Genomic DNA, 21,056 nt, shown 5'->3' with positions numbered 1-21,056 from the left:
AACACCTGGAACGTGAGATTTATACTGTAGGTTTAATCACCGTACGTCCCTGAACCTTCCATTGACTCCCACACACTGTGGCTGCAACGCACCACCTGCTTCGATGTACCTCTCATAAACTATCTGTAGAACATAGATCAGTACAGCATTGGAGCAGGCTCTTTGGCCCACAATATACGTGCCAAACATGATTCCAAGCCTAACCCTTACCTACCTGGACATAATCCATACCCCCTCCATTCCCTGCATATACAGGAGATTAGTTAAATTTGATGTCATGTTCGGCACGGACATTGTGGGCCGAAGGGCCTGTAACTGGTCTGCACTGTTCTATGTTTTATGTTCACCAGTGGTTCCTTTCTCACCAGTGTCTATATTAACCAGACCTTGCATTTGGCTCTCTAGGTCGCTGTAGAAAATAGGGGTCTGCCATGGTAGTGTTTCGCCTGGCTAACTGAACAGGGTCCTGTTAATTAATTTGACTTTCATTTAGGATTCATTAAGAGTGTATAATTATCACATGCACCAGAACGGGAATAATTAGCTTCTTGTTTACTGCACCCGTTACACACGCATTAACATAAATACACATTAAACAATAATACAATAAATTATCCGCTTTTTATTTCAAATATATACTTTATCCAGAATAAAAAATACATACAAAACAAAAAGTCCTAAAACTCTACATACATTATCAGTGTCTATACATTCAATAGTTATTAAGTCTTAAGTGGTAAGAACAGAATTAAGCCATTCGGCCCATCACCTCTGCTCCGCCATTCAATTATGGCTGATCTATCTCCCCCTCCAATCCCCATTCTCCTGCCTTCTCCCCATAACCCCTGACACCCATACTGATCAAGAGTTATAATAGAGTCATGGCGTCATTAGGTGTGGAAACGGACCCTTCGGCCCAACTTGCCCACACCAACCAACATGTCCCATCTACACTAGGTCCACATGTACATTTGGCCATTTTCCCTCTAAATCTGTCCTATCTATGTACCTTTTCAATTGCTTCTTAAATGTTGTAATAGTCCCTACCTCAACTACTTCCTCCGGCAGCTCATTCCATACACCCACCACACTTTGTGTGAAAAAGGTCCCCTCCAGATTCCTATAGTGTCATACTCGGTAGCGCTTGTACCTATCTTTAAACAAAATATCCTTGCCACTCATGTGGCCCCCTGGGGTGATGTCCCGTCCCTTGTTTGAGGGGCCACTTCAATTGACTCTGCCACTCATTGTCCAGCAGCAGAAAGATCCTAGAGAGTGGTCCTCCCCCGCAGAGCCTTGCCGTTGGCTGCACCTGGCTTCAGTGAGTCCCTCAGCACGTACTCTTGCAGTCTGGAGCAGGCCAGTTGGCAACGTTCCCCGACAGATATCTGGGTAACGAGCCCAAAGTGGTGTTAGCCAAAGTACATGGTGCAACTTTGTACAAAGCCCATAGTAGTTCCAAGTTAGGGTAGGGTTGTGGTTAGGGGTGTGCAGTGGGGTTCAACAGCCATGCAAGCCTGCAATATGGCCCCAATTTCTATACAGGATAGTAGTAGATAGTTGTAGAACCACAGGAGTTGTCGGCTTGAAGGGAGCCGCACCAGGCTCACACTGAGGAAGTCAGGACATTTCCAGCTTTCATGCAACCAAACGTTAAATAGACCACTAAAAATGGTTGTTATTAACACCACATGGCCTTCCAAGTTTACAATGAGATAACTATGTTTTGGCAGCAATCAGACTGCGGGACAAGGAACCATCCGCTGCCAGCTTGTTAATTGTTGAAGGCTCACAGACTGAAGCTCCCGCTGGGCGTTCGAGTTGTTTCTTCCCTTCATAGCATATGAACATTGCCAGGAAAGCCGACATTTTACTGCCCAGCCATTATTCTCCTCACATAAGCGGGAGGTTCCTGCCTTATCCCACTTAGGTTTAGGCTTTTGGTTTAGGTTTATTATTGTCACGAGTACCGGGCTACAGTGAAACATTTTCTTTTGCATGCGATCCGATCAGACCAGGTAGGACTCTACATAAACCCAATCAAGTCAAAGTCCAGTACAGTAGGTAGAGCCAGGGTAAGATACGCAGTGCAGAATATAGTTCTCAGCATCGTAGCGCATCAGTTCTACAGACAACAAATTAAGGGAATAGCACCTCGTATTTCGCTTGGGCAGCTTACAACTCAGCAATATGGAATATTGGTCTCTCTAACTTCAAGTAAACCTTGCATCCCTACTTTCTCCATCCCTCCCCCACCCTAGTTGTCGTACTAATTTTGCTATCATCTTGTTGAGTTTCATTGTCTGTATAACTCGTTAACACCTGGTCCACAGCCAACAATCTAGGCTCATATTTCTTTGACCATCATTACTTTTTTTATCATATAGATAGAAGATAGATAGAATGCCATTTATTGTCATTTAAACATACAACGTTCAACCGGAAGTTGCGGTGCTGCCCAAGCAGCTGCGGCTCACCTGCAGTCCGTCTCTGTCTTTTTATTTTATTTTATTTTTTTTTGTCTGAATGTTTTAGTTTATTTTTAGTTGTGTGTGTGTGTGGGGGGCAGGGGAACTTGTTTTCTTCTTCGGGGGGATGCAACCTTTTCTTTGTTGTATCCCCATCTCCATCTCCGTCTCCGTCTCCGTCTGCGCTGAGGCCTAATCGCAGAGCTGGCAGCCTCCAACTGGAACCGACCTCGAGGCTCCGGAGGCAGAGCCAGGACCCACCATTGCGAAGCTGGACGACTTTGGGACTGTGGTGGCGCTGCGGCGGCGGCCCGACTTCGGGGCCTCGGAGGCTTCAGCCGCGGGCCCAGTGGACGACAACGTCGGGAGCTCGCAGGTCCCAGGTTGGTGACCGATTCTCCGGAGCTCCCGCAACAACAGCTTCATCCACTGGACTGGAGGGTGGCAGCTTCGTCCGCCCCAGGCCGCGGAGTTTGAACCGGCCCGTTCGCAGAGCTCGGATTCGGCCGCGGGACTTACTATCACCCAGCGGGGGGGCTCAACATCGAAAGCTTGGATCGCCTCAACGCAGAGGGAGCACAAGGAAGGAAGAGACATCGACTTTAAGACTTTTGCCTTCCCTCACAGTGAGGAGGTGCCTGGTAGACTCACTGTGGTGGATGTTAAACTACGTCATTGTGTGTTCCGTTATTTTATTCTCTGTCATGACTGCAAGGTATTTCATTTTGTTCAAACTAACAAGTTTGAATGACTATAAAGGATACTATATATACTTTATACATTATAACAGCAAAAAATATCTTTCATTCATTGTATTTCATCATATCCACGTATATCTCTCTATATTACCATCTATAGCTCACAATTCCCTTTCCCCAAACTCTCAGTCTGAAGAAGGGTTTTGGCCCAACCAGTCTTATATTCCTTTTCTCCAGAGATGCTGCCTGCCCTACTATTACTCCAGCTTTTTGTGTCTATCTTTGGTTTATACCATCTTCTGCTGCTCTGCCAGACACAGTTCTTTAGACAAGGTCTAACGTCCTCAATGGGGGTAAAGATTAATCAGACAATATCCTAGTTTATGGAAGGAACATTCAGAAGCAGGATTACAGAGGGGAAGAAGTTGTCCCTGAGTCTGGTGGTGCATGTTTTCAAGCTTCTGTACCTTCTACCCCAACAGGAGTAGGGAGAAGAAGGAATGACTGGGACGGGACATTTTTCTGCTGGCTGTTTTTCTGAGGCAGCGTGAAATGTAGATAGAGTTGATGATGGGAACTCCAGTCAGTGTGGTGGACTGGGCCACATCCACAGCTCTCAGCAATTTCTTTGCAGTCTTGGGCAGAACTGTTCTCAAACCAAGTTGCGATGCTTTCTACGCTTTCTATGCTTCACTATGCTTTCACTGTTGCAACAGTAACTGTCTCAGTCCTTCTGATGAAAGATGTCCCATAGTGCTGGTTCCTGAATTGAAACATTAAAGGCAATTAGGGAACTGTAATGGAAACAGGTCTTTCAGCCCAACTCTTCCATGCCAATCAAAATGCCAACCTGAGCTGGACTCATTTGTCTGCATTTGGTCCATATTCCTCTTAACGTTTCCTATCCATGTACCTGTTCAAGTGTCTTTTAAATGTTGTGATTGTACCTGCCTCAACTATCTCCTTTAGTAGCTCATTCCATGTACCCACCTCCCTCTGTGTGGAAAAGTTCCCCATCAAGTTCGCGCTTAACCTTTCCCCTCTCACCCTAAACCTTACTTCCATGTCCTCTGATTTTTGATTCCTCCAACCAGTGTAAAAGGCTGTGCATTTACTCTATCTGTATACCCCTTGTCATTTTAAACGCTTCTGGGAGTGGCAGATCCCCCAGTGTATCTCCAATGACCCTAACAAACATCTACAGTTGTTCCATAGAGAGCATGCTATCAGGTCATACTGCCGAAGCAATCGTTTCGCTGAACACCTGCACTCAGTCCACCTCAGCCAATGTGATCTTCTGGTTGCCAAACACTTTAACTGTCCTTCCCATTCCCAGACTGACCTATCTGTCCTGGGCCTCCTCCATTGTTAGAATGAGGCCAAACATAAATTGGAGAAACAGAAATTCACATCTCACTTCGGCAGCTTACAACCCAACGGTATGATATCGATTTCTCTAACTTCAAGCCAACATTGCACCCCCCCTCCCTCTTTCCCCCCCCCCCCCCATCGCAATAATTGCATTAGTTTCACTATCGACCTGTTGAGTTTCACTGTCCGTATAACTTATTATCACCAATCCCACAGCCAACAATGGACCATTATGGACTCCACCTTTCCTTGACTATCGTTGCTTTCTGCACATCTTCCATTCATTTGTCCTCTGGAACTGATGCGCTGAAATGCTGAGAACTCTGTTCTCACTCTGTATCTCGCCCTTTGCTCTACCTATTGTACTTGAGTCTGGTCCTGATTGCATTTACATATAGTATAATCTGGTCCGATTGGATACTATAGCTGCAAGACAAAGCTTTGCATTGTAACGTGGCACACGTGACAATAATACACTTTAACACAAACCTGAGATCTGTCCAAGTCAGAGAACAGCTGTGACAGCCAGCTCAAAGTTAAATGTAAAATACTAACAACCAGCTGCATCTGAGGAGTTGTAGTTAATAAATTGTCTTTGATTTATTTATGTTTGTTTGCTCATTTGAAGAGCTTTGTACTAATTAAGTACATCTCCATGGATTTGTGGTTGGAATGACTTTTATTAGCATCTCTCTAATGTGGATGTTGGGAATGACTGGGGCTGATGCATATGTGGTATATTTGTTGGCCATAGGACAGGAACTCTACTTCCCACTCACAACCTCATAGGATGCAGGGTTAAATGGTTTTTTTTAACGATCCTTGGAGACTTTGGAGTTTCCTATTTAACAACTGTGTGGAAAACGGGCAGTGTTCCAGTAACATTAAATACCGAGCTCTGTACCACCTTCACATTCTTCATGGTTTTTAAAACAAGAGTAGATTGTGTTAGAGCCATAGAGCCACATGGCACGCAAAAGGCACTTTGGCCCAACCCATCCATGCCAACCAAGGTGCCCCATCCAAGCTAATTCCACTCGCCCACGTTTGGCCCGTATCCCTCTCAAATGCTGAGAACAATATTCTGCACTCTGCATCTTCCCCTTTTGCTCTAATATTACAATATTACAATATTTTATTACATGTCATTTGATCCTCAGTGAGGCTCAAACGAAACTCCATTTCAAATGAGAATCTACCCTATTGTAATCGAGTTTGACTTGATTGTATTTATTTATAGTGTTATCTGATCTGACTGCAGAGCAGGCAACACAAACCTGTCCACTGTACCTCGGTACACATGACAATAATAAACCTAAATCTAAATGCGTTCATGAACCTGTGGACAGGTGTTGTTCACTGGTGTTAATGTCCAAAGTTTAACTTTGAAATAACGATGGGTCCATGTCATTTCAGAATGATAATTAACCACTCTTCAGTCCTGCCGAAGAAAATAGCACTGAAAGAAAGATATTTTCAGGACACGCCCCACACTGGATGTGGAATAGGTCACAGTGCAACAAGAGAGACATTGGAAAAAAACTATTTATTCCCACATGGAAATAAACAACAGACCAGGCAACATCCATGGAAAACATGGATAGGTGATGTTTTGGATCGGGGCCCTTCTTCAGACTCTGAGCTTTTGTGTCTTTCCTTGGTAAATCCGCATCTGCAGTTCCTTGTTTCTACAATTTATAGCAACAACTTGGATTGTTTTCTCCGGATCATCGGAGGTTGAGGGGAGATTTGATCGAGGTATACAAAACTACAAGATGGGGTAAAGAGTAAGAACTTTTTCCCCAGGGTGAAAATGTCACAAAATAGAGGGCATAGCTTTAAGGTGCAAAGTTTAAAGGACAACGTATGGGCAATGTTTTTATAATACAGAGAGGGGTGCGTGCCTGGAACCTGTTGCTGGGGATGGTGGTACAGGCAGATACAGTAGTGGTGTTTTAGAAGCTTTTCGCTCGGCACATTGATATGCAGGGAATGGAGGGATATGGATCATGTGAAGGAAGATTTGTTCAAACTGCACACAGGCAGCATCTGAGGCCAAGATTGAAACCGTGTCTCAGGCACTGTGAGGCAGCAGCTCTATCAGCTATGTCAATGTGTGTTGCAGAAAGCATGGCTGACTCTTTGCATCACGATCGAACGCCCAGGAACGAAGGAGCTTTAGAAAGTGGTGGACATTGCCTGGTCCATCACGGATACTGACCTCTCCATCAATCACAGGATCTACAGCAAGGTCTGCCTCAAAAAAGGAGCTAATACCATCAAAGGCCCACACCACCCTGGCCACACTTTAATTTCATTACTACCTTCAGGAAGAAGGTACCATAACCATCAGGTTCAAGAATAGTTTCCCAGTAACCATCACTGGAGAATACAAACCACTACCTCAGCAATTATTATCTGTTATGGACTTGGTTTTGGTTGCCCTACGTACTTAATTTTGCACTATTATGATAGAAACATAGAAACATAGAAAATAGGTGCAGAAGTAGGCCATTCGGCCCTTCGAGCCTGCACCGCCATTCAATATGATCATGGCTGATCATCCAACTCAGTATCCTGTACCTGCCTTCCCTCCATATCCCCTGATCCCTTTAGCCACAAGGGCCACATCTAACTCCCTCTTAAATATAGCCAATGAACTGGCCTCAACTACCTTCTGTGGCAGAGAAATCCAGAGATTCGCCACTCTCTGTGTGAAAAATGTTTTTCTCATCTCGGTCCTAAAAGATTTCCCCCTTATCCTTAAACTGGGACCTCTTGTTCTGGACTTCCCCAACATCGGGAACAATCTTCCTGCATCTAGCCTTTTCAACCCCTTAAGAATTTCTTCATATGAAAGTCCTGACATCCCAGGAATCAGTCTGGTGAACCTTCTCTGTACTCCCTCTATGGCAAGAATGTCTTTCCTCAGATTAGGAGACCAAAACTGTACGCAATACTCCAGGTGTGGTCTCACCAAGTCCCTGTACAACTGCAGTAGAACCTCCCTGCTCCTATACTCAAATCCTTTTTTGAGTATAGGAGCTGGTGATTCCTGATAATTGATATTTGTTCATATCTTATTGTGCCAGTGGGCCTGTAAGGCTGCAGCAAGTAACAATTGCATTGTGCCATTGCCAGTATGTATATCATTAAACACCCTTGACTCACACCATGGCCAAAATGGTTGCTGCAGCAACTCTACTTATTTAGAATTCCTTCTCTGCAGAGATGCTGCCCGTCCCGCTGAGTTACTTCAGCTTTTTGTGTCTATCTTCGGTTTAAACCAGCATTTGCAGTTCCTTCCTACACACAAGTACACAATGTTGCTTGGTTATCATCCCAACTTTTACTGATTTTTAAAAATATTCCTTGACTATGTTTCATCTGAGCAGATGGATTACTATGTTTACTGGGCAGTTGCCTTTTGAGCTACTAAGTGTTGTGTCATTTTATTGGTCTCTAGCCATGATATTACTGACTGCAGTAATTTATTTTTCGGCTTTTATTTCCAATAACTATTTTTTGTCAACCAATCCTAATAATGTTGGCATATTTTGCAAATTGCAGATCTTATTATAGATATGAGTTATTGCTTGGATACCTTTTCAAAGTGATTCATGATAATTTAAACCTGGGATTTACATTCTCTTAAAACCTGTCAGTTTTTATATCATTTTAATGTATTGGTAAGAGAAGACATATGGCAATATCGCCTTCATTGGTTAGAGCATTGAGTATATTCTTCTTGCGTATGGCGTGCACAGCCTAAAGTTGTAAGACAATTTTTTCTGATCTTCTGTTTGTGCACGCCAGGTTGATTGCATTCGTCGAAACAGGGTGGACCATGTGAAGGTTACAATCTCCCCCCCTAGCATTGAGTACAAGAGTCAGGAAGTCATGATGCAGCTCTACAAGACTTTGGTTAGGCTGCATTTGGGTATTTGAGCAGTTCTGGTTGCCTCATTCAGGAAGGGTGTAGAGGCTTTGGAGGGGGTGCAGAAGAGGTTTACCAGGATGCTGCCTGGATTAGGAGGTATCAGTGATAAGGGAAGATTGCTCAAATTTGGATCGATTTCTCTGGAATGTTGGAGATCGAAGTTCATCTTTATCAACTAACTCCAGAAATCTATTTTGTCTCGTACTTCACCTGCCTTGACAAGGTCACCAGCATAATCAAGGACCAGTCTCACCCCAGTCACCCTTTTCTCCCCTCTCCCATCAGACAGAAGATGCAACACACCTCCAGATCCAGGGACGGTTTCTTCCCAACTGATTTCAGGCAACTGAAAGGTTCTCTAATCAGCTAGAGTGCGGTCCTGACCTCCCATCTACCTCATTGGAGACCTTTGAACTATCTTTAATCAGACTCTATCTTGCACTTAACATTGTACCATTTATCCTTTATCTCTGCACTGTGGGCAGCTTGATTGTATTCATGTATAGTCTTTTCTTTGACTGGATAGGCATGCAAGCAAAGGTTTTTCACTGTACCTCGGCCCACATGACAATAATAAATCAAAGTCAAAACCTATTTCTCGTTCTGACCTGCTGAGTATTTCCAGCATTTTCTGTTATTTTAGAACGTGCCTACTGGTATTTAGTCTAGATATACATCATGAAACCCATTTACACTAGTTCTATGCTATCCCACTTTCTCTTCCACTCCCGACGCACTGGGGGGAATTTACAGAGGACCAATCAACATACAAACCCATGCATCTTTGGGATGTGGGAAGAAACCAGAGCACCCGGAGGAAACCCACATGGCCACAGGAACAACATGCCAACTCCATACAGACAGCATCCGAGGTCAGGATTGACCCTTGGTCTCTGATATGGTGAAGCAGCAGCTCTGCCATCTGTGCCACTGTGATGCTCCGCTATCTAGGGATAGGTGGTGGCAACAGATTTTCCCCATATTTGTCCAAAATGAAATCCATTTGACAAATGTTGCCCTTTTGAACAATATATTAATGCTGCATTATAACTTAATGATTCCATTCAATCTGCTTACATACAACATAGAATAGTACAGCATAGGAACAGATCCTTTGGCCAACAATGTCCATGCCAAACATTATGCCAAGACCACACTTATCAGCCTGTACATAATTCGTATCCCTCCTTCCCTACCCATCTAAAAGTCTCTTAAATGCCACTGCCGTATATCTGCCTCCACCACCACCCCTGGCAGTGTGCTCCAAGCACTCACCACCCTCAGTGTAATAAACTTGCCACGCACATCACCTTTAAACTTGCCCTTCTCAGCTTAAAGCTATGCCCTCTAGTATTTGATTTTTTCCAATCTAGGTAAAAGGTTCTGACTGTCTCCCCCATCTATGCCTCTCATAATTTTAAATATTAATACGCTTACACTGGCTCGCGTTGTTTCTTGGCAAAGAACTTACATGATTTTCTGTCTGATCAGCTAAGTTATTTGCAAATACTACAAACAGTTGCTTCATAAGAGCAGGACTCCACTCATCAATTTGTTCATTTTCAGCAATGCAGTCTCCTGCCACTCAATTATCTTCAAAGCCACCTAAATCATTTGTGTTTAAGAAGGAACTGCAGATGCTGGAAAATCGAAGGTAGACAAAATTGCTGGGGAAACTCAGTGGGTGCAGCAGCATCTATGGAGTGAAGGAAATGGGCAACGTTTCATTTCAATGAGCTTCAAGTTTCACAAACAATCCCTGCCCTATGAGGGATTTTTTTTTAATCCAAATCTCTTTTGTAAATCAACATATATAGATAGACTCTTCAACCACTGCATTAGCAACTTGTTTAAATAATTTGTGTTCATTCTAAGAAGCATAAATGTACAGAGGCATCTTGGGGTGCAAGTCCATAGCCCCCTGAATGTAGCATCGCAGGTGGAATGATAAAGTTGGTGTGTGGCTTGCTTGGCTTTATCAGTTAAAGCATTGCATATAAAGGTCAGGAAGTCATGTTGCAGCTTTATAAAACTTTGGTCCGGCCACGTTTGGAGTATTGTGAGTATTTCTAGTCATAGCATTGCAGGAAGGATGTGAAGGGTGCAGAGGAGGTTTACCAGGAAGCTGCCTGCATTAGAGCCACAAGGAGAGATTGGACAAACTTGGATTGTTTTCCCTGGAGCATCGGAGGCTGAGGAGAGACCTGACAGAAGTGAATCCAATTATGAGAGGCATAATGTAGACAGGGTAGAAGACCAGAAACTTTTTCACGGGATGAAATATTTAAGTACTAAATGGCATAAGTTTCAGATGGGAGGGGGAACGTTTTAAGAAGATATGTGGGATGATTTTGTTGCACAGTGAGTGCTGGGAGCCTAGAATGCGCTGCCAAGCAAGATGTTGGAGGCAGAAATGATAGTGTTTAGTCAGCTTCTTATTAAATCTTGCCCCTCTCACCTTAAACCTATGTACTTTGGTTCTTGATTCCCCTACTCTAGGTAATAGACTCTGTGCATCTACCCTATCTATTCCCCTGGGTAGGAAGTAACTGCAAATGCTGGTTTAAACCAATGATAGACACAAAAAGCTGGAGTAACTCAGCGGGTCAGGCAGGATCACTATTCCTATTCTCCAAGATGCTGTCTGACCCGCTGAGTTACTCCAGCTTTTTGTGTCTATCTATTCCCCGCATGATCTCTTCCTCCTCCATCAGATCACTTCTCATCCTCCTGCGCTCCGAAGAATGAAAGTCCTCGCCTGTCCAACCTCTCCCTATATCTCAGGCACCTCAAGTCCTGGCAACATCCTCACTGCACTCTTTCCAGCTTAACAACAGCTTTCGTATAGCAGGTGACCAAAACAGAACTGAACACAATACTGCAAATGTGGCCTCACCAACGTCTTGTAGTTCCTTTCATAATTGAGTTTACCACAAAACTTCATGACAAGCATCTTTGTTAAATAATGTCTCCACAAGATTGTTCTATTTGCAGTAGATTGTAAACCACAGTGGTAAAACTGACTTGGTTCCCAACTGTCATTGAAACCTCACGGATAGTTAATTCCCTTGAAATTGCTCCCATGTAGCTGGGGGCTTGATACAATCTATATTTCTGCCATGTGTTGGCAGCGAGAACATTGCTGAACTGTGGGCCCAATGTTAATTTAACCCTGTCAATGCGTTCTGTAATTGCAAAAAGTTACAAAACTAAAAGTGGGAATCTGAAACACAAACAGAAAATGCTGAACACACTCGCCAGATCTGGCAGCAAACAGCGTTAATGTTTCGGGCTGAGATTCTTCAGCAAAACTGACAACTCAAAGTGTTATCCCTGTTTCTCTCCCCACATGTCTGACATGCTGAATGCTTACATGGAAACACCATATGCAATAGTGTAGGAAAGAACTGCAGATACTGGTTTAAATCGAAGGTAGACATAAAATGCTGGAGTATAGAAGGGTCTCAACCCGAAACGTCACCCATTCCTTCTCTCCGGAGATGCTGCCTGTCCTGCTGAGATGCTCCCTATGCCACAGTGTCTGGCCATGAACCAATGGATCAATGGTATTTTATTGTCACATGTACCTAGGTGAAATTCCTTTTTTTGCATATAGAAACATAGTAAAAATCTTACTTAGGGATCAATCATACTTATGTACAAGAGTGTACGACTATTAGATTACACTGAGGGCAGTACAGAAGAGTTGCCACATTTCTGGAGCCATTTTAAATAATTAATGTTCAAAGTTGTTTAAAATATTAGAGTCCAAATAGGCCTGAGTCTGAACATAGTAGGCCCAGTCTGAAGACCCGAAATGTCACCCATTCCTTCTCTCCAGAGATGCTGCCTGTCCCACCAGCATTCTGTGTCTATCTTCAGTGTAAACCAGCATCTGCAGTTCCTTCCTACATATTTCTTAATAGGCCATTGTCATGGCGACAGCACTGGGTCGGAGTTGCAGGGGTCGGCCTGGCCAGGAGATGTTGTTGATGACCTCCACCGCTGCCCCGCCACTTCGTGCTGCTGCAGGCCTCTTCCAGTCTGCAAGTTCGGCCTCTCGGAGCAGTGCCTCATCCAATTGAGCCTCAGGCTGTTGCAGGGCCTGCACTGGCCCACTCCACCAACACCTTGACACGGTCACATCGACCTGCAAAAGCACCGTCCCTCACTGTTCACTGCCCGACAGAATGAAAGAGAAAACCCTAATGCATTTCCTATGATTATTTCTATACTCTCACTTACTGGGTGCCCCGTGCACCATTTTAGATGTGTTGCTTCATCCTGTTGCTGTTTGTTGTGGCCATTGTTCATCTTGTACACAGTACTCCACTGTAAAATGAATCAAGTTCACATTTATTGTCAGATGCACAAGTTTGGTGAGGTACAGGTACATTGAAACACCTTGCTTGCAGCAGCATCACAGGCACATGGACCACACATAGACTGTGCAGGTGTCAGAGGTTATGAGGAGAAGGCAGGAGAATGGGGTTAGTGGGGGAGAGATAGATCAGCCATGATTGAATGACGGAGTGGACTTAATGGGCCGAATGGCCTCATACAACTCCTACCAGTTATGACCTTATGACTTTATAGAAAAGTACATCACGGGACAGGCCTTTCAGAGCACATTGTCTGTGCAAACATGATGCCAACTCTTATCTGCCCTGTGTAAAAATGCTAGCCTTGCACATCCCCTTTAAACTTTGCCCCTCTCACCTTAAACCTATGTCCGGTAGTATATGATACTTCCATCCTGGGAAAAAGAATCTGACTGTCTACCATATCATAGAAACATAGAAAAAATAGTAGGCCATTCGGTCTTTCGAGCCAGCACCGCCATTCAATATGATCATGGCTGATCATCTCAAATCAGTAGCCTATTCCTGCTTTTTCCCCATATCCCTCGATTCCTTTAGCCTGAAGAGCTCAATCTAACTCTCTCTTGAAAACATCCAGTGAATTGGTCTCCACTGCCTTCTGTGGCAGAGAATTCCACAGATTCACAACTCTCTTGGTGAAGATGTTTTTCCTCATCTCAGTCCTAAATGGCCTACCCCATATTCTTAAACTGTGAGCCCTGATTCTGGACTCCCCCAACATAGGGAACATTTTTCCTACATCTAGCCCGTCCAATCCTTTAAGAATTTTATATGTTTCTATAAGATCTCTCTCATCCGTCTAAATTCCAGTGAATACAAGCCCAGTTGACTCATTCTTTCATCATATGTCAGTCCCGACATCCCAGGAATTAACCTACGTTGCACTCCCTCAATAGCAATAAGGTCCTTCCTCAAATTCGGGGACCAAACTTGCACGCAATACTCCATGTGCGGCCTCACCAGGGCCCTGTACAACTGCAGTAGGACCTCCTTGCTCCTCAACTCAAATCCTCCCCATATCAATGCCTCTCATAATTTTATATATTTCCATCAGGTCTCCCTGCAACCTCCGGCATTCCAGAGAAAACAATCCAAGTCTGACCAACTTCTCCCTGTAGCTAATACCCTTTAATCCGGGCATCATTCTGGTAAACCTCCTCTGCACCCTTTCCAAAGCCTCCACATCCTTCCTGTAATGGGGTGGGAACTGCAGGCAATACTTCAAATGTGGCCTGACCAAAGCCCTATAAAGCTGCATCATGACTTCCTCACTCTTTTACTCAGTGCCCCGACCTATGAAGGCAAGGGTCTCAAATTATATATAAATCACACATAAAATTCTAAAATAAGGACTTTGCAAAAAAAACAAGACGTTGGTGTAAAAACACACTTGCAGAGAGTGAGTTGCTTTCCACCTTTTAGACTGAGAAGACTTCTGACCCACGTTAAAGGTTTTCAGCACTTATTGCCCAACTCCCCCTCCATTGCCGTTAAACTTTAATCCGCATTAAACGCTCAACTTCACCCAGGCTCCAAAACTCTTGTTCTAAATCCCCATGCTCAGCTTTGCCATGAGTTAACTGTGGTAAAATCGAATGCATAATACAACACATTTCTATCTACACTGGCCAAGTATGTCTGCTTTGGCTAAAGAAAACAGGTGAGTAATTGTTGGTAATAACATAACACAAAACACAAAATAGAAAGCTGGCACTAACACAGCATGTGAGGACAAATGTTTCCCACTCTCTGAGGTGTGATCATCCCAGCTGTTTTCTGTCATGTGAATGACTTTACTTTACCTTAGAGATACAGCGAGGACACAGGCCCTTCGGACCACCCCTTCCGCACCGACCAGCGACCCCCGCTCATTACCGACACACAGTAGGGACTATTTACATTTACACCAAGCCAATTAACCTACAAACCTGTACGTCTTTGGAGTGTGGGAGGAAATGGAAGATCTCAGAGAAAACCCACAAGGTCACGGGGAGAACGTAAAACTCTGTACAGACAGCACCCGCAGTCGGGATCGAACCCGGGTCTCTGGCTCGGCAAGAGCTGTGAAGGCAGCAACTCCACCGATGCGCCACTGTGCCAACCTGAATGCTATTGCTATTTAATGCTATTCAATTTTGAAGAATCACAAAACTTTGCAGAAGACCAAGAGGCCATTGTGTCTGTACCAGACTAGATGCAGCAATCCCAGGCTAATCCAATTTGCAGGGCCCATCCTGGGGCAAAAGAGTCACGAGAGAGTCAAGGGGGTTTAAATGTCATATGTACCTACAATGGAACATTGAAATTCTTACTTGCAGCGGCTTAACAGGCACATAAATGAAGTGTAACACACAGATTTATAAAATTCAAGAAATCAATAACTGTAATATTAGTGCAAAACTCAGTCAAGAGTTTAATTGTTATATGTACAAGAAACAGAAAAATAAAATTCTTACTTGCTTCAGCACAACAAGTCTGTAAATACATGTATCTAACATAATAAACAAAAAAAAACAATAAATTAAAGTAAACCCAATATTATAGCAAAAAGTCCTTAGTGAAACCAAAACAGTTCGAAGTTCATGGTTTGTAGTGTTCAAGAACCTGGTGGTTGCTGGGAAGAAGCCGTTCTTGAACCTGGAGATTATCGCTTTCATACACTTCATCCCGATGGCAGGAGTGTCATGAGAGCACGACTCAAGTAGTGTGGTCAATAATGATGCTGGCTGCCTTTTTGAGGCAGCGCCTCCTGTAGATCACTTTGACGGTGGGGAGGTCAGCACCTGTGATGGACTGGGCAATGTCCCCCACAGTCAGTATGCACTCTACTGTACACCTGTTGAAGGTCACTACAGTATTTGTTGACATTCGGAATCTCCTCAATCTTCTAAGGAAGTAGAGGCATCGTTGACTTTTCTTTGTAAATGCATTAATGTGCTGGGCCCAGAACAGATCCTCAGAGATTTTCACATCAAGGAACTTGAAGATGTCGACTATGTCCACCACCGTGGCACCTCCTGGCAATTTTTAAATCTTGCAGGATGCCGGGGCAGGGTTTCTGACTGGACACCACTTGCAGAAATTGAGTCCCACGACCCCACCACCCTTTGGATAAAAGTCCTCCCCTCCCCTCTAACCCTTCTATCCATTACAATAAATGCCAATCTTCAGTTCCTAACCTTTTCTTCCTGGGGTAGAACTGTCAAAAACCAGATGTCATGGCTTTAAGTTGAGAAGGGAAAGATTCAAGGAGAGGTGCGGGGCAACTCTTTTACACAAGGGGTGGTGGGTGCCTACAACACACTGGGTGCCAGGGGGCGGTGATGGAGGAAGATATGATCGCTTCTCGGCCTTTTGGCTAAGATCAAGTGTAGTATCTCTGTTCTTATCAGTTTAATACTCGACAGATAGCACAATGGGCTTTACACAAGGGGTAGCCGGTTCAAATCCCCGCTTGGAGTGCATACTGGGCAAGACACTTCACCCACCTTTGCCTGTACAACACGCCCTGTGTCTCCCTGCCAGGGAGATGCTAAAAATGCATTTCGTTGTCTCTGTACTGATGGAGGAATTGAATCATTTCATTTCATTTTTTTTTTTTTTTCATTTCATTTCATTTCATTTCATATGATATTGGTGTTTCAACTTCTTTTAGATAGGAACATGGATCTGCAGGGAATGGAGGGATAGGGATAATTTGCTTGACGTGGATCTTGAGATTACTTTAACTTGGCATCATGTTCATCACTGAACCAAACGACCTGTTCCCGTGCTGTATCATTCTTGGTCCAATATTTACCACACTTGCAGTCTACATTTTCTCATTTTCACACACAGGGTAGTTGTATATGAACAAACTACCAGAGGAGGTAGTTGAGGCAGGTAATATAACAACATATTTAAAAGACATTTGGGCAGGTTCATGGAAAGGAAAGGTTGAGAGGGATATGTGTCAAATGCAAGCAGGTGGGTCTAGTGTAGATGGGACATTGTGGTCAGCATGGGCGAGTTGGGCATAAGGGCCTGTTACAATGCTGGATGAGTCTCTAACTATGAAATCACAGGGATATCATTCAGTTTTTAAAGATGAATTTCCCCCCAAATATCTTCACTATCTGATGGTGACTCCTCCCCAAGGAATGACAAATACCAACCTAATGTCTAACACACATTATTTTGTTACACATTCTATTCTGTAAATACATGAACACGTGTAAAATGGTACAATCTGTTCCTGTTAAAACAAATGCTCTTTTTTTATTATTCCTCAGTTTAAAAAAACTGTTTTTATATGAATGGGACAAGTTTCAAACAAGTGAATACTTTTTTTGTGCGGACACATAATCTCATCCTGAATATATTAAAAGAGAAGTGAGCCCCATTGTTTTTATTATTTTTTCATAATTTTTGAGATATTTAGTGGGTACACAGAAACTATTAATATTAGGCTGTCCGTTCTTTTTTTAAACTGGCCCAACAGGGGGCTGAGATAAATCTTCCCACTGAGATTCAGGCCAGCACCAACACTAGAAGTTGCCAAGCATTTCCCACTTCCACACCCTCTACTTCCTGCAGAACAAACACTTCAGGAATTAAAGAAAGACCCAGAGAAGCCAGCCACCTGGCCCTTAGAGTTGGCGCTGCCATCTATTCAGATCATGGCAGATCTTCCAACAGACTCTAGAGGAGGCCAAGAAGATGGGAGCGCTTAAGAGGCTTTTAGAAAGGCACACGGATATGTTGGGGAGATGGAGGGATATGGAGGGATATAGATCCCGTGCATGCAGAGGAGATTAGGTCAACTTGGTATCAAGTCCCACAGTGACTAGTAGGGTGCCACAAGGCTCGGTGCTGGGACCCCAGTTGTTTACAATATATATTAACGATTTAGACAATGGAATTAAATGCAACATCTCTACGTTTGCGGATGACACAAAGCTGGGTGGCAGTGTGAGCTGCGAGGAGGATGCTATGAGGCAGCAGGGTGACTTGGATAGGTTGGGTGAGTGGGCAGAAGCATGGCAGATGCAGTATAATGTGGATAAATGTGAGATTATCCACTTTGGTGCCAAGAATAGGAAGGCAGATTATTATCTGAAATGTATCAGATTAGGAGAAGGGGAGGTGCAACGAGACCTGGGTGTGCTTGTACATCAGTCACTGGATGAAAGTAAGCATGCAGGTACACCAGGCAGTGAAGAAAGTCAATGACATGTTGGCCTTCATTGCGAGAGGATATGTGTTTAGGTGCAAGGAGGTCCTACTGCAGTTGTACACGGCCCTGGTGAGACTGCACCTGGAGTATTGTGTGCAATTCTATTCTCCTAATTTGAGGAAGGACATTATTGCTATTGAGGGAGTGCAGCGTAGGTTCATAAGGTTAATTCCCAGGATGGCGGGACTGACGTTTGATCAAAGAATTGGTCAACTGTGCTTATATTCGCTGGAATTTAGAAGGATGAGAGGGTTCTTATAGATGCATATCAAATTCTTAAGGGATTGGATAGACTAGACGCAGGAAAAATGTTCCTGAGGTTGGGGGTGTCCAGAACCAGGGGTCACAGTTTAAGAATAAGGGGTAGGCCATTTAGGACTGAGATAAGGAAAAACTTTTTCACCCAGAGAGTTGTAAATCTGTGGAATTCTCTGCCACAAAAGGCAGTGGAGGTCAACTCACTGGACGTGTTCAAGAGAGAGTTAGATATAGCTCTTAGGGCTAACGGAATCAAGGGATATGGGGAGAAAGCAGGAACATGGTACTGATTTTGGATGATCAGCCATGATAATATTGAATGGCCGGTGCTGTCTTGAAGGGCTGAATGGCCTACTCCTGCACCTATTTGCTTTGTTTCAATGTTTCTATGTCCTTCCATAAGCTGTCTAATTCCACTTCTACCCCATTGCTGACGTTGGACTTTATCTCTGGAACTGGTGCTCTGTAATGCTGAGAACTATATTCTGCACTCTGTATGTTCCCCTTCAATCCACCTCTTGCACTTGTTTTGGTAGCCTGCTTCTACCTGTTCCTGCACTGTACTGTTTTATGCTCGATGTTCTATGATACGTAAGGTCAGTGACAGATGGAACCACAGAGGTGGTGAAGGATGGACAAATGGAGCCAGGTTGAGTGTATAGGTGTGGGAAGTATTTTGAGTAAGGGGTTGAGTTGTTCAACATAAGACAGGTTGTTGGGGGGGGGGGGGGGTGGGGGGAGAGCCTCAGCAGTGGTGATGTCATTAAACTTCAAGGTACCCTCTTGTTGGAGATAGTCTTTGCTGACACCACTGTCACCCACCACTTATTTTATCAGGTCTGTAAGACAGACACATGATTACATAGGGAACGGTGGGATATGGATCAGGTGAAGGCAGATGAGATTAGTTTAACTTGGCACGGACATTGTGGGCCGAAGGGCCTCTTCCTGTACTGTGCTGTTCTATGTCCGATGTAAAGTTGCCCAGATCTTCCTGGCAAACATTGGGAAAAGTTGTAGGAAGGAACTGCAGATGCTGGTTTAAAGATAGACACAAAGTGCTGGAGTAATTCAACGGGACAGGCAGCATCTCTGGAGAGAAGGAATGGGTGACGTTTCGGGTCGAGACCGTGCTGGCCTTTTGATTAGTTCTGTGAAAGTCTCTGGCCGTAGACTCAAGCCCTGAAATCAGTTTACTTTCCCCTTCACCGTCTACACAAGTTGCCTCCACATCTTCACAAGTGTCCTAGCCCAGGGATCACCGCAAAGCTGCACTCTAGCACCACCATGTGTCACCGTGTGAACTGCAACACAGAAGCACTGGGCTTTCCGACACCACTTTCTCGGTATTCAGAAGGTTTTAGCACAAAAAGCTGGAGTAACTCAGCGGGTCACACAGCACCTCTGGAGGAAAGGAATAGGTGACGTTTCGGGGTCGAGGCTCTTCTTCAGACTCTGTCTTCGTATTGATTCTAGCGAAAGCCAAGAGTGTTCTATTGCCATATGTGCTGAAACAGAACAATGAAATTCTTACTGGAAACAGCACATCAGGTTTGTAAATAAGGCACTCAATAGATAATATAATGCATAAACAAAAAAAAGAAATTCAAAATTGTTTTTAAACATTATTAGTGCAAAACCATCCAAAGGCTGAAGTCCTTACTGCAACCAAGGCAGTTTGGTAGTTAGGAGTTTTGTTGTAGTTCGTAGTGTTCAATAACCTGATGGGTGTTGGGAAGAAGCTGCTCCTGAGGTCATGGTTTTCAGACTCCTGTACCTTCTTCCCGATGGCAAGAGTGAAATGAGAGCATGGCCAGGGTGGTGTGGGTCCTTGATGATGATGGTAGTGCCTTCTGTAAATCCCTTCGATGGTGGGAATCCCATGATGGATTGGGCAGTGTCCGCCACTTATTGTAAAATCTTTCGGTCCAGGATGTTAGTCCACTCACGCTGGCATTAATCACAGCCTGTGAAGTACCAGCACAACTAGATGGTGAACATGGTCTGTATCATTTTGTGCATCTGGAATGCACAATTGAAATAGGAGATGCACAAAAAGTGATTTCAAACCCTCAGTATGATTAAAAACAGTACAGCACAGGAGAGTCAAGAGCCAATGGTTTTGTTTACTTTAGTTTAGAGATACAGCATGGAAACAGGCCCTTCGGTCCACCAAGTTGGCGTTGACTACTGATCCCCGCTCACTTACACTATCCTATACACACTAGGGAAAATTTACAATTATACCAAGCCAATGGACCTACAAACGTGGATGTCTTTGGAGTGCTGGAGGGAACCGGAGATCTCGAAGAAAACCCACACAGGTCATGGGGAGAAAGTACAAGCTCAGTACAGACAGCGCCCATAGTCAGGATCGAACCCGGGTTTCTGGCACTGTAAGGCAGCAAATATACCACTGCGCCACCGCGCCGCCCTATTGTCATGTTAAACATATTAGCAGAACAATAACATTCTTACTTGCAGCAGTATAACAGGCCTGTAACACAATATGCATAGATAATATAAATATCATTTAAATAAATGAATAACCTGTGCAAAAAAAAACCCCATAGTGTAAATAAGCACAGTCCATAGTTCATAGTTTAGTTAGCGTTGTGTGTTCAAAAGCCAGATGGTTGTTGGGAAGAGCTGTTCTTGAACCTGGTGGTCACGGTTTTCAGACTCCTATATCTTCTTTCCGATGATTAGAATGAAATGAGAGCA

The 21,056-nt window shown here is 44.0% G+C and overlaps 1 protein-coding gene and 1 pseudogene across 3 annotated transcripts in view; both read left to right on the top strand.

Moving 5' to 3' along the window:
• Positions 1–21,056, top strand: part of nfic (nuclear factor I/C) — a 436,656-nt gene that overhangs the window by 33,489 nt on the left and 382,111 nt on the right. The window lies entirely within an intron of this gene.
• Positions 16,198–16,311, top strand: LOC129711381 (U2 spliceosomal RNA; annotated as a pseudogene).

This window comes from Leucoraja erinacea, chromosome 29 (assembly GCF_028641065.1).
Source record: "Leucoraja erinacea ecotype New England chromosome 29, Leri_hhj_1, whole genome shotgun sequence".
Taxonomy (NCBI): Eukaryota; Metazoa; Chordata; class Chondrichthyes; order Rajiformes; family Rajidae; genus Leucoraja; species Leucoraja erinaceus.
The sequence above is the reverse complement of the archived record's forward strand: the minus strand, read 5'-3'. Positions and strand labels throughout refer to the sequence as shown.